The following is a 10,309-nucleotide window of genomic DNA, read 5'->3' as shown; positions in this document are numbered from 1 at the left end:
TTCTCTTCCAATTATGTTGCCCTCTGAGATTCCAAAACTCCCCACAGATCTGAAAGTGAGAGCCTTTCCTGCTGTTTGTAAACTTCTCCTCCTTCATTACTCCCTTCCCAGAATGGGTCTCCATCCCTAAGTCTTTTGTCTCTCTTTTTGTCTTTTATATTTTGTTCTACCTCCTTTTGAAGAGAATGTGCTGCCTTTCTGGGTGTGTGGTGTCCTCCACCAGGGTTCAGAAGTTGTTTTGTGGAAGTTGCTCAGCATTCAAATGATCTTTTGATAAATTGTTGGGGGAGAAAGTGATCTCCTGGTCCTATTCCTCCACCATCTTGGGACCTAAATCCCCAGAAAAATATCTGTTACATTGACTGTACTAAAATCTTTGTGTGGATCACAACAAACTGTGGAAAATTCTTAAAGAGATGGGAGTGTCAGACCACCTTACTTGTCTCCTGAGAAACCTGTATGCATATCAAGAAGCACCAGTTAGTACTGGACATGGAACAACTGACTTGTTCAAAACTGGGAACAGAGTAAGAGAAGGATGTATATTGTCACTCTTATTTAACTTACATGCAGAGTAGATCATGTGAAATATCAACCTGGAGGAATCACAAACTGGAATCAAGATTGCTAGGAGAAATATCAACAACTTCAGGTATTCAGATGAAACCTCTCTAATGGCAGAGAGCAGAGAGGAACTAAAGAACTTCTCCATGAGGGTGAAAGAGGAGAGTGAAAAAGCTGGCTTGAAGCTCAACATTCAAAAAACTAAGATCATGGTATCCAGTTACATCACTTCATATCAAATAGAAAGGGAAAAAGTGGAACTGATGGCAGATTTTATTTCTTGGGCTTCAAAATCACTGCAGATGGTGACTTTAGCCATGAAATTAAAAGACACTTGCTTGTTGTAAAGAAGGCTATGACAAACCTAGGCAGCATATTGAAAAGCAGAGACATCACTTTGTCAGCAAAGGTCCATATAGTCAAAGCTATCTTTTTTCCAGTAGTCATGTATGGATGTGAGAGTTGGACCATAAAGAAGGCTGAATGGTGAAGAATTGATGCTTTAGAACTGTGGTGCTGGAGAAGACTCTTGAGAGTCCCTTGAACTCAAGATCAAATCAGTCAATCCTAAAGGAAATCAACCTTGAATATTCATTGAAAGCACTGTTGCTGAAGCTGAAACTACAATACATTGGCCACCTGATGTGAGGAAGTGACTCACTGGAAAAGACCCTGATGCTGGGAAAGATTGACAGCAGGAGGAGAAGGGGGAAATGGAGGATGAGATGGTTAAATAGTATCACTGACACAAGGGACATGAACTTAAGCAAACTGCAAGAGATAGTGGTGGACAGAGGAGTCTGGCATGCTGAAGTCCACTGTGATTCAGAGTTGGACAAAACTTGCGACTGAACGAGAAAAATAACAATCATGAGGGAGAACTGTAGAACCAGAGAGTTTCTGCTTTGTTGACTTTTTTATTGATCATCTCTCCATTACACTAAGCATTTGGATACCAGAAACTTGTTTTTGATTGAAATTTTAAAATTTAATTTATTTTTAATGGAAGGATAATTCCGTTACAATATTGTGTTGGTTTCTGCCATACATCAACATGAATCAGCCATAGGTATACATATGTCCCCTCCCTCTTGAACCTCCCTCCTACCTCCCACCTCATCCCACTCCTTTAGAGTGGTGTCACAGAGCACCAGTTTGAGCTCCCTTAGTCATATAGCAAATTCCCAATGGTTATCTATTTTACATATTGTAGTGTATATGTTTCCATGCTACTCTCTCCATTCATTCCACCTTTTCCTTCCCCGTGTCTGTCCAAAAATCTGTTATCTATGTCTGTGTCTCCATTCTGCCTTGCAAATAGCTTCATCAGTACCATCTTCCCAGATTCCATGCTGCTGCTGCTAAGTCACATCAGTCGTGTCCAACTCTGTGCGACCCCATAGACAGCAGCCCACCAGGCTCCTCTGTCCCTGGGATTCCCCAGGCAAGAACACTGGAGTGGGTTGCCATTTCCTTCTCCAATGCATGAAAGTAAAAAGTGAAAGTGAAGTCACTCAGTCGTGTCCGACTCTTAGTGACCCCATGGACTGCAGCCTACCAGGCTCCTCTGTCCGTGGGGTTCTCCAGGCAAGAGTACTGGAGTGGGTTGCCATTGCCTTCTCCACCCAGATTCCATATATATGCATTAATATATGATATCTGTTTTTCTCTTTCTGACTTACTTCACTCTGTATAAATAGGCTCTAGGTCCATCTACCTCATTGTAATGGACTCAAATGCAGTCCTTTTTATGGCTGAGTAATATTCCATCATGTATACATACCACAGCTTCTTTATACTCCATCTGTTGATGGACATCTAAGTTGCTTCCATGTCCTAATTACTGTAAATAGTGCTTCAATGATCATTGGGGTACCTGTGTCTTTTTCAGTTATAGTTTTCTCAGGGTGCCTGCCCAGTAGTGGGATTGCTGGCTCTTGTGGTAATTTTAGCCCTAGTATTTTAGGGAATCTCCATAATGTCCCCCACAGTGCCTGTAGCAATTTACATTCACACCAACAATTCAAGAATACTAGAAAAACTGAAGTATCAGAAATTCTTCTGCGGTTCCCTTTTCTCCACATCCTCTCCAGCATTTATTGTTTGTAGATTTTTTTGATGATGACCATTCTGACCGATATGAAGTGATATCTCATTGTAGTTTTCATTTGCATTCTGTAATAATGAGTGATGTTGAGCATCTTTTCATGTGTTTATTAGTCAACTGTATGTCTTCTTTGGAGAAATGTTTGTTGAATTCTTCTGCCTACCTTTTGATATTGAGTTGCATGAGCTGCTTGTATATTTTGGAAATTAATCCTTCATCAGTTGTTTCATTTGCTATTATTTTCTCCAATTCTGAGCTTTATCTTTGAACCTTGTTTAGAGTTTCCCTTCCCGTGCAAAAACTCTTAAGTTTAGTTAGGTCTCACTCGTTTATTTTTGTTTCTACTTTTGATACTCTAGAAGGTGGGTCATAGGGGATCTTGCTGTGATTTAATTCATGGAGTGTTCTGCCTATGTTTTCTTCTGAGAGTTTTATAGTTTCTGATCTTACATTTAGATCTTTAATCCAATTTGAGTTTATCTTTGTGTATGGTATGATTGAAAATTTTTAAATGAAGCATCTATGAACTGATTTCCTGATTCTTCTGGTTAATCTGGTATTCTGAAGATGTTAATAAGGCAAAACTTTTTTCTTAGGAAAAAAAGAAACTACTTACCTGGAACTCAAATTACTGAAGGGAGATACCAGGAATACAATCATACCTACGATATCACACCTTTTTATGCATTTGTTGTGTGCTCAGTGATGAAAATTGAGATGTGACCAGTCATAGATTCACTTGCCATAGCTTAGTTCCAAGAATAAAATATAAAATTCAACTACTACCCCTAAAGGTAGATCTTTCCTTGTTCAACAAACAAAATGTTATTCAGTAAAGGCATAACCACTGCTGAGCTGAATGCAACACAAAGAGGATTTAAAATAGATCCAAAAAGGGTATGTAGAGAGAGATATAAAGTTAAAGGACTCCCAGAGAATGTAACTTTTATTAAACACTTTACTTAAAAGTAATAAACATATAAATTATGAATATAAGGTTTTTCTTTTTTTAAGTTTGGGGAAGATTTTGTTGTTCATGACTAGCTCTCTGAAAGTGAGTGAAGTCGCTCAATCGTGTCCGATTCTTTGTGACCCCATGAACTGTAATGCCCCAGGCTCTTCCATTCATGAGAGCTTCCCGACCTAAGGTTTGAACTTGGGTCTCCCACATTGCAGGTAAACTCTTTACCATTTGAGCCACCAGAAAATACTTATCTTAAAGCTTCAGCTCTTCCATTTATGAAATATCTACCACATGAAATATAAAGAATTACATAAGATAGTACAGTTCAGTTCAGTTCAGTCACTCAGTCGTGTCCGACTCTTTGTGACTCCGCAGCACACCAGGACTCCCTGTCCATCACCAACTCCCAAAGTTCACTCAAACTCACGTCCATCAAGTCGGTGATGCAATCTAGCCATCTCATCCTTTGTCGTCCCCTTCTCCTCCTGCCCCCAATCCCTCCCAGCATCAGAGTCTTTTCCAATGAGTCAACTCTTTGCATGAGGTGGCCAAAGTACTGGAGTTTCAGCTTTAGCATCATTCCTTCCAAAGAACACCCAGGACTGATCTTCAGAATGGACTGGTTGGATCTCCTTGCAGTCCAAGGGACTCTCAAGAGTCTTCTCCAACATCACAGTTCAAAAGCATCAATTCTTTGGCGCTCAGCCTTCTTCACAGTCCAACTCTCACATCCATACAGGACTACTGGAAAAACCATAGCCTTGACTAGACAGACCTTTGTTGGCAAAGTAATGTCTCTGCTTTTGAATATGCTATCTAGGTTGTATATAAGATAGTATATAAGATAGTACAAAGTTCATTATATACCATTATATTCTACAAAATATAATTAATTACTTATTAATATTAATTAAAATCCTCACTTTTCAATATATTAAAGATAGCTTTCATAAAGGAAAGCAAGCAGATAAAAGAAAATACACAAAGATATAATAGCTAATCATAGCTGAAGTGACCATATAAGTTGCATGTGAATTACCAAAGCAGTATATATGGTATATAATGAACTTTGTATTATCTTATTTAATTCTTGATATTTCATGTGGTAGATATTTCATAAATGGAAGAGCTGAAGCTTTAATATAGGTATTCCCTGGTGGCTCAGATGGTAAAGGGTCTGCTTTCAACATGGGAGGCCCGAGTTCGAACCCTGGGTCAGGAAGATCCCCTGGAGAAGGAAATGGCAACCCATTCCAGTATTCTTGACTAGAAAATCCCATGAACAGAGGAGCCTGAGGGGCTACAGTCCATGGGGTCACAAAGATTCGGACATGATTGAGTGAATGACTTCACTCACTTCCAGAGAGCTTTCAGAGAGTTTCAGCAACAACAAAATCTTCCTCAAAGTTAAAAAAAATACTTATATTCATAAACTGTTTATTACTTTTAATCAAAATATTTTTAAAAAGTTATATTGCTGGAGATTCAGGTACATATATATAAGCAATGAAAGGGGCACGGTGTAAGATATTTTTACGTAGAGTCTTTCTGGACATCTGAAATCATAGATCAGTATTGGATATCTATTTTCCCTATGAATGAGATTTTTTAAAGGACCTGAAATATTTATAGATATCTGTAGGCACATCTATGTTTTTCTCACATGGGTTGCAGATGAAGAAATGGGGAGTTGTGTAGCTGGAAAGTTAGGTAGGATCTTTTATCAGGGATGGCCTATTGAATGCTAAGAAGCTTAAAATTTTACCCTGAAAATAAGTGGTGAGCTCCTAAAGAAACTTAATAATATGACATAATGAAATATGTGTGTTTTAGAGAATGTCTTAAGAGGCCTAACAATAAGTCAGTTAGGATGGGAGTAACTATGGCTGCAGTCTGGAGAATGAATTGGAATGGGAAAAAATAGAGAGGTAAGAATTAAGTGAAGGTTCATTGAACAAATCCAAGCAGAGATGATGTGGATTTAAGCTATTTACTAGAGAGAAACAGAAGCATCTGAGAAATCAGGATAAGGATTATAGCAATTTGGGGGAACTTAAAGAAATCCAGTAGAGTTGGATAGTTGAGTGCCAAGTGAGTTGTGCTTAGAGAGCAGAGAATTACTTAGTTACAAGATCATATGTGCATGCCATCCAGTCATCTCATTATCTGTTGTCTGCTTCTCCCCCTGCCTTCAATCTTTCCCAGCATCAGGGTCTTTCCCAAAGAGTCGGCTCTTTACATCAGGTGGCCAAAGTATTGGAGCTTCAACTTCAGCAACAGACCTTCGAATGAATATTCAAGATAGATTTCCTTTAGGATTGACTGGTTTGCTCTTTTTGCAATACTCTCAAAAGTCTTCTCCAACACCACAGTTCAAAAGCATCAATTCTTTGGCCCTCAGCTTTCTTTATAGTACAACTCTCACATCCATACATGACTACTGGAAAAACCATAGCTTTGACAAGACTGACCTTTGTTGGCAAAGTAATGTCTCTGCTTTTTAATATGCTAAGTTTGTTGTAGCTTTTCTTCCAAGGAACAAGTGTCTTTTAATTTTAATGGCTGCAATCACCATCTGCTGTGATCTTGGAGCCCCCCAAAATAAAGTCTGTCACTGTTTCCATTGTTTCCCCATCTATTTGCCATGAAGTGATGGGACCAGATGCCATGATCTTAGTTTTTTGAATGTTGAGTTTTAAGCCAACTTTTTCACTCTCCTCTTTCACGTTCATCAAGAGGCTCTTTAGTTATTCTTCATTTTCTGCCATAAGGGTGGTGTCATCTGCATATCTGAGTTATTGACATTTCTCCCAGCAATCTTGATTTCAGCTGGTACTTCATCCAGCCCAGCATTTCTCATGATGTACTCTGCATATAAGTTAAATAAGTAGGGTGACAATATACAGCCTTAACATATTCCATTCCCAATTGTGAACCAGTCTGTTGTTCCATGTCCAATTTTAACTGTTGCTTCTTGACCTGCATACAGGTTTCTCAAGAGACAAGTAAGATGGTCTGGTACTCCCATCTCTTTCAGAATTTTCCACAGTGTTGTTATCCACACAGTCAAAGGCTTTAGCAGAGACAATGAAGTGGAAGTACATGTTTTTCTGGAATTCTGTTGCTTTTTCTATGATCTAATGTATGTTGACAATTTGATCTCTGGTTTCTCTGCCTTCCCTAAATTCAGCTTGAACATCTGTTCTCAGTTCATATACTGTTGAAGCCTAGCTTTTACCATGTGATAACATAGCAAAAAGACATGCATGAATGAAAAAAAAAAGAGGGCCCTCCCTAGACACCGAATTTGCAGGTCTTTGATGTAGGACTTCCCACCTCAAGTACTGTCAGAAATAAATGTATATTATGTTTATAAGTCATCAAGTCTGTGGTATTTTGTAGTAGCAACTCAAATGGACTAAGACATCTTATTAAGGAATTTCATTTTTTTTCTGAGGTCCATGGAAAGCCCCTGAAGGGTTTTAAGCAATGGCGTAAAGTGATAGAGCAGAATATGGAATGAGTTGAGTAAATGGGCTATAAGTAAAAATAGATACAGAAGTGCCAAGAAGTTCTTTATTTAAAAGAATCACTTTGCTATGGCCCCCAAATTTTCTAGCAGAGTTGTTTTTTTCCACTTTCCACGTCTAAATTGATCAGACCCAACATTCCAGTCATGTTCAGGTTGTCACAAAAGGGGAAGGTAAGTACATAATTAATTATTGATTTTACTCTTTGCAGAGAAAACAAGAGACATTAGATATGTTTGTCTATAATTTTTTAAATTTTATCTCAAATAACAAAAAATGTGCTAGCTTGTATTATTGGTATAAAGAGGATAAAATCCACATAGAGTAATTTTTAATGGTTTAAATTTCCACTGTCTTTTTAACCTTCATTCATTTCTTTTAATTTTTTTATTTCCAAAGGAGCTAGAGTGGATACAAAGCAAAGGAAGATATCTGGTGTATTCAACCTATTCTTTCCAATAAAGGAAAAAAGCTTTAAGACAGATATTGCTCATGTAAACGGAGGTATTATAGACAGACTTTCTTCAGTCTGGATGAAAGTATAGTCAGACTTTTTCCCTCTATGCTACTGCTGCTGCTGCTAAGTCGCTTCAGTCGTGTCCAACTCTGTGCGACCCTAGAGACGGCAGCCTACCAGGCTCCCCCGTCCCTGGGATTCTCCAGGCAAGAACACTGGAGTGGGTTGCCATTTCCTTCTCCAATGCATGAAAGTGAAAAGTGAAAAGTGAAAGTGAAGTCGCTCAGTTGTGTCCGACTCTTAGCAACTCCATGGACTGCAGCCTACCAGGCTCCTCCATCCATGGGATTTGCCAGGCAAGAGTACTGGAGTGGGTTGCCATTGCCTTCTCCATTTTCCCTCTATGCCAAGGAGTAAATTGCTAATCAACGTTTCTTTGGGGTTAGCTTTTTCCATGCTCCAGCTGAGGCTGATAAGACAGCTGTTATAATGAGCTAGCATCTTTGCCTCCATGTAGCACCAGTCTGGCTTTAAATATAATATCATCAAAGTTTCCTGTTTCTTACATGATGTGATTCAAATGGCTTACTAGCAATGATCTCTAATTAGAGTATCTACTTCACTAGCTCTATCTGGAGCTTGTAATTTTACCAGTAATAACTTATTGAGGTTCTAATGCCAATGTGATCTCAAAGTGTTAAGCTCTTAAATCATTACTGATATTTTATCACAAAATTAATGTATCCTTTTAATTTCTAGTCTCTAAGGAAATGCAACAAAATGTAAATAAGTTTAAAGACAAAGAGGAAAAAATTAGAGAAGGTATTATGGACAGAAAAAACAAAGAGGTAGGACATGACAGTGCAGGGCCAGAGGCAGCAGAAGAGACAGCACATATATTTATGCATCCCCAAAGGGGGTGAGTTACTATAGATGCGGATTGGAGAGTCAGAACCATTAAGCTTCCACTTTTTAAGCAGTTTTATAGATCATGGTTATGCTACAGATGCAAGTAACTTTTAATACAGAAAGAAGTACATCAAAGGAAAGAAATTCCTCCTGGTTAACACTTTTGTATATAATCAGATATTTTCTGGGGCTGCTTGGGAGTTCTCATTGACTGTTTCCACAAATCAGTAACACTGTTCAGTGTCACCTAACTTAGTTTATTTCTACCATTAACCTTTTGTTCTCCCCCCACAGTTTGGTAAAATTGGCTAAGGAGGGAAAGGAAAGGATTATTTAGTTATTCTTTAGTAAATAACATAGCAGTTATTGCTGCTATGTTTTGTTTGGTTTTCATCTTCCTCTCAGAACTCCCACTACAACTATACTGTCATCCATTCCCAAGTCTGCAGTCACATTGGAATGCATTTACAGTTATATAACAGAGCATCCAAAGCCCCTTTTAGTGTTTTATAGAGAAAGATACAATATAGCAGGGATTGAAAGTAAAGGTTTTGGAATCAGATAGGCCTAGGTTAGTATCTTGGCTCTGTAACTTACTAACTTCATAATATTGAAAAATTATGTAAGCTTTCAGAATCTGCATTTCACCCATTGTTATGTGAAAATATTAATAGTACCTACCTTGTAAGGTTACTGTGAGAATTAAATGAGATTATGTATGTAAAAGTTTTTCAGTGCTTGGTACATTGTCATCACTCAATAAGTGTTATTTATAAAAATGATATTTGCATTACTTATATTTTTAATATCCCCATTGTAAACCAGGCAGCTCTTTTTCTTTTCCTCTCTCTCTCTCATTCTTTCCACAAAGATAGAATGTAAAGGAAGAGCTTTGAGTATGTTTGGAAAGAGGTAGCCTATACTTCTACATCAATGTTTTCCACTCTCCCTGGGCCTGAATATTTAAGAGGAAGCAAGAGCTGGTTTAGTCATCACTATAAATTGATACATTTGGTCCCATCCTTTTGATTTGTTCTAAATCTACCTCCCTCAATCTTGCTTCTTCTGCACTGACCCACACAGATATGCACATTCCTGACACTATTATCTTATACCTCATGGTAGAGACTTGCCAATAGTAGAAATTGATCCATTGCCATCTTCCTTTCTTCAAGAGGAATTTTGAAGAAAATTCCTCTTCAAGGTCATTTTCTCTATCTTCCAGTGCCCAGGGAAAAGTTGCCACTGACAATCACATCTGAGCATTGAAAACCTTATCATCTCTGAGAAACTATCTCCTATAGTTCTTTTCTCCAGAGATTTTCTATGAGAGAGAAATACAAAGTAATTTATTTATAACTTCTGAGTGCCCACGCTTGTTTCCAGTTCTAGTGGAGATGTTTTTCCCAGGTTGCATTTTCAAGGGTTGTTTCTTTAAGCTGAATAGTTCCAAGACTAGTCTTTCTCTACTGCATTGGACAGGGGAATTTTTTTGAATACTCTATAGATGGATTTTCCTCCTATCCCTGTTTCCTCTTTATACTTCCAGGGGGGCTGAGGGTTAGTTTATATTTCGAATAACTCTCTGAGCACCTTGGATGAAAGACATCATAGAGAATAAAATACAGGTAATAAATAAATCATGCTAATTGCTTGCAGCAAATCTCCAAAGATGCCTCAAGACTCTCTTTCTCCAATTCAGTATAGTGCAATGTTTATCATATATACAAATTCAAGAAATCTCTTTGGAGAGCAGCAAACATAATTTAGAGTTCTAA

The sequence above is a fragment of the Oryx dammah genome, unplaced genomic scaffold (genome assembly GCF_014754425.2).
Source record: "Oryx dammah isolate SB20612 unplaced genomic scaffold, SCBI_Odam_1.1 HiC_scaffold_23, whole genome shotgun sequence".
NCBI lineage: Eukaryota > Metazoa > Chordata > Mammalia > Artiodactyla > Bovidae > Oryx > Oryx dammah.
The sequence above is the reverse complement of the archived record's forward strand: the minus strand, read 5'-3'. Positions refer to the sequence as shown.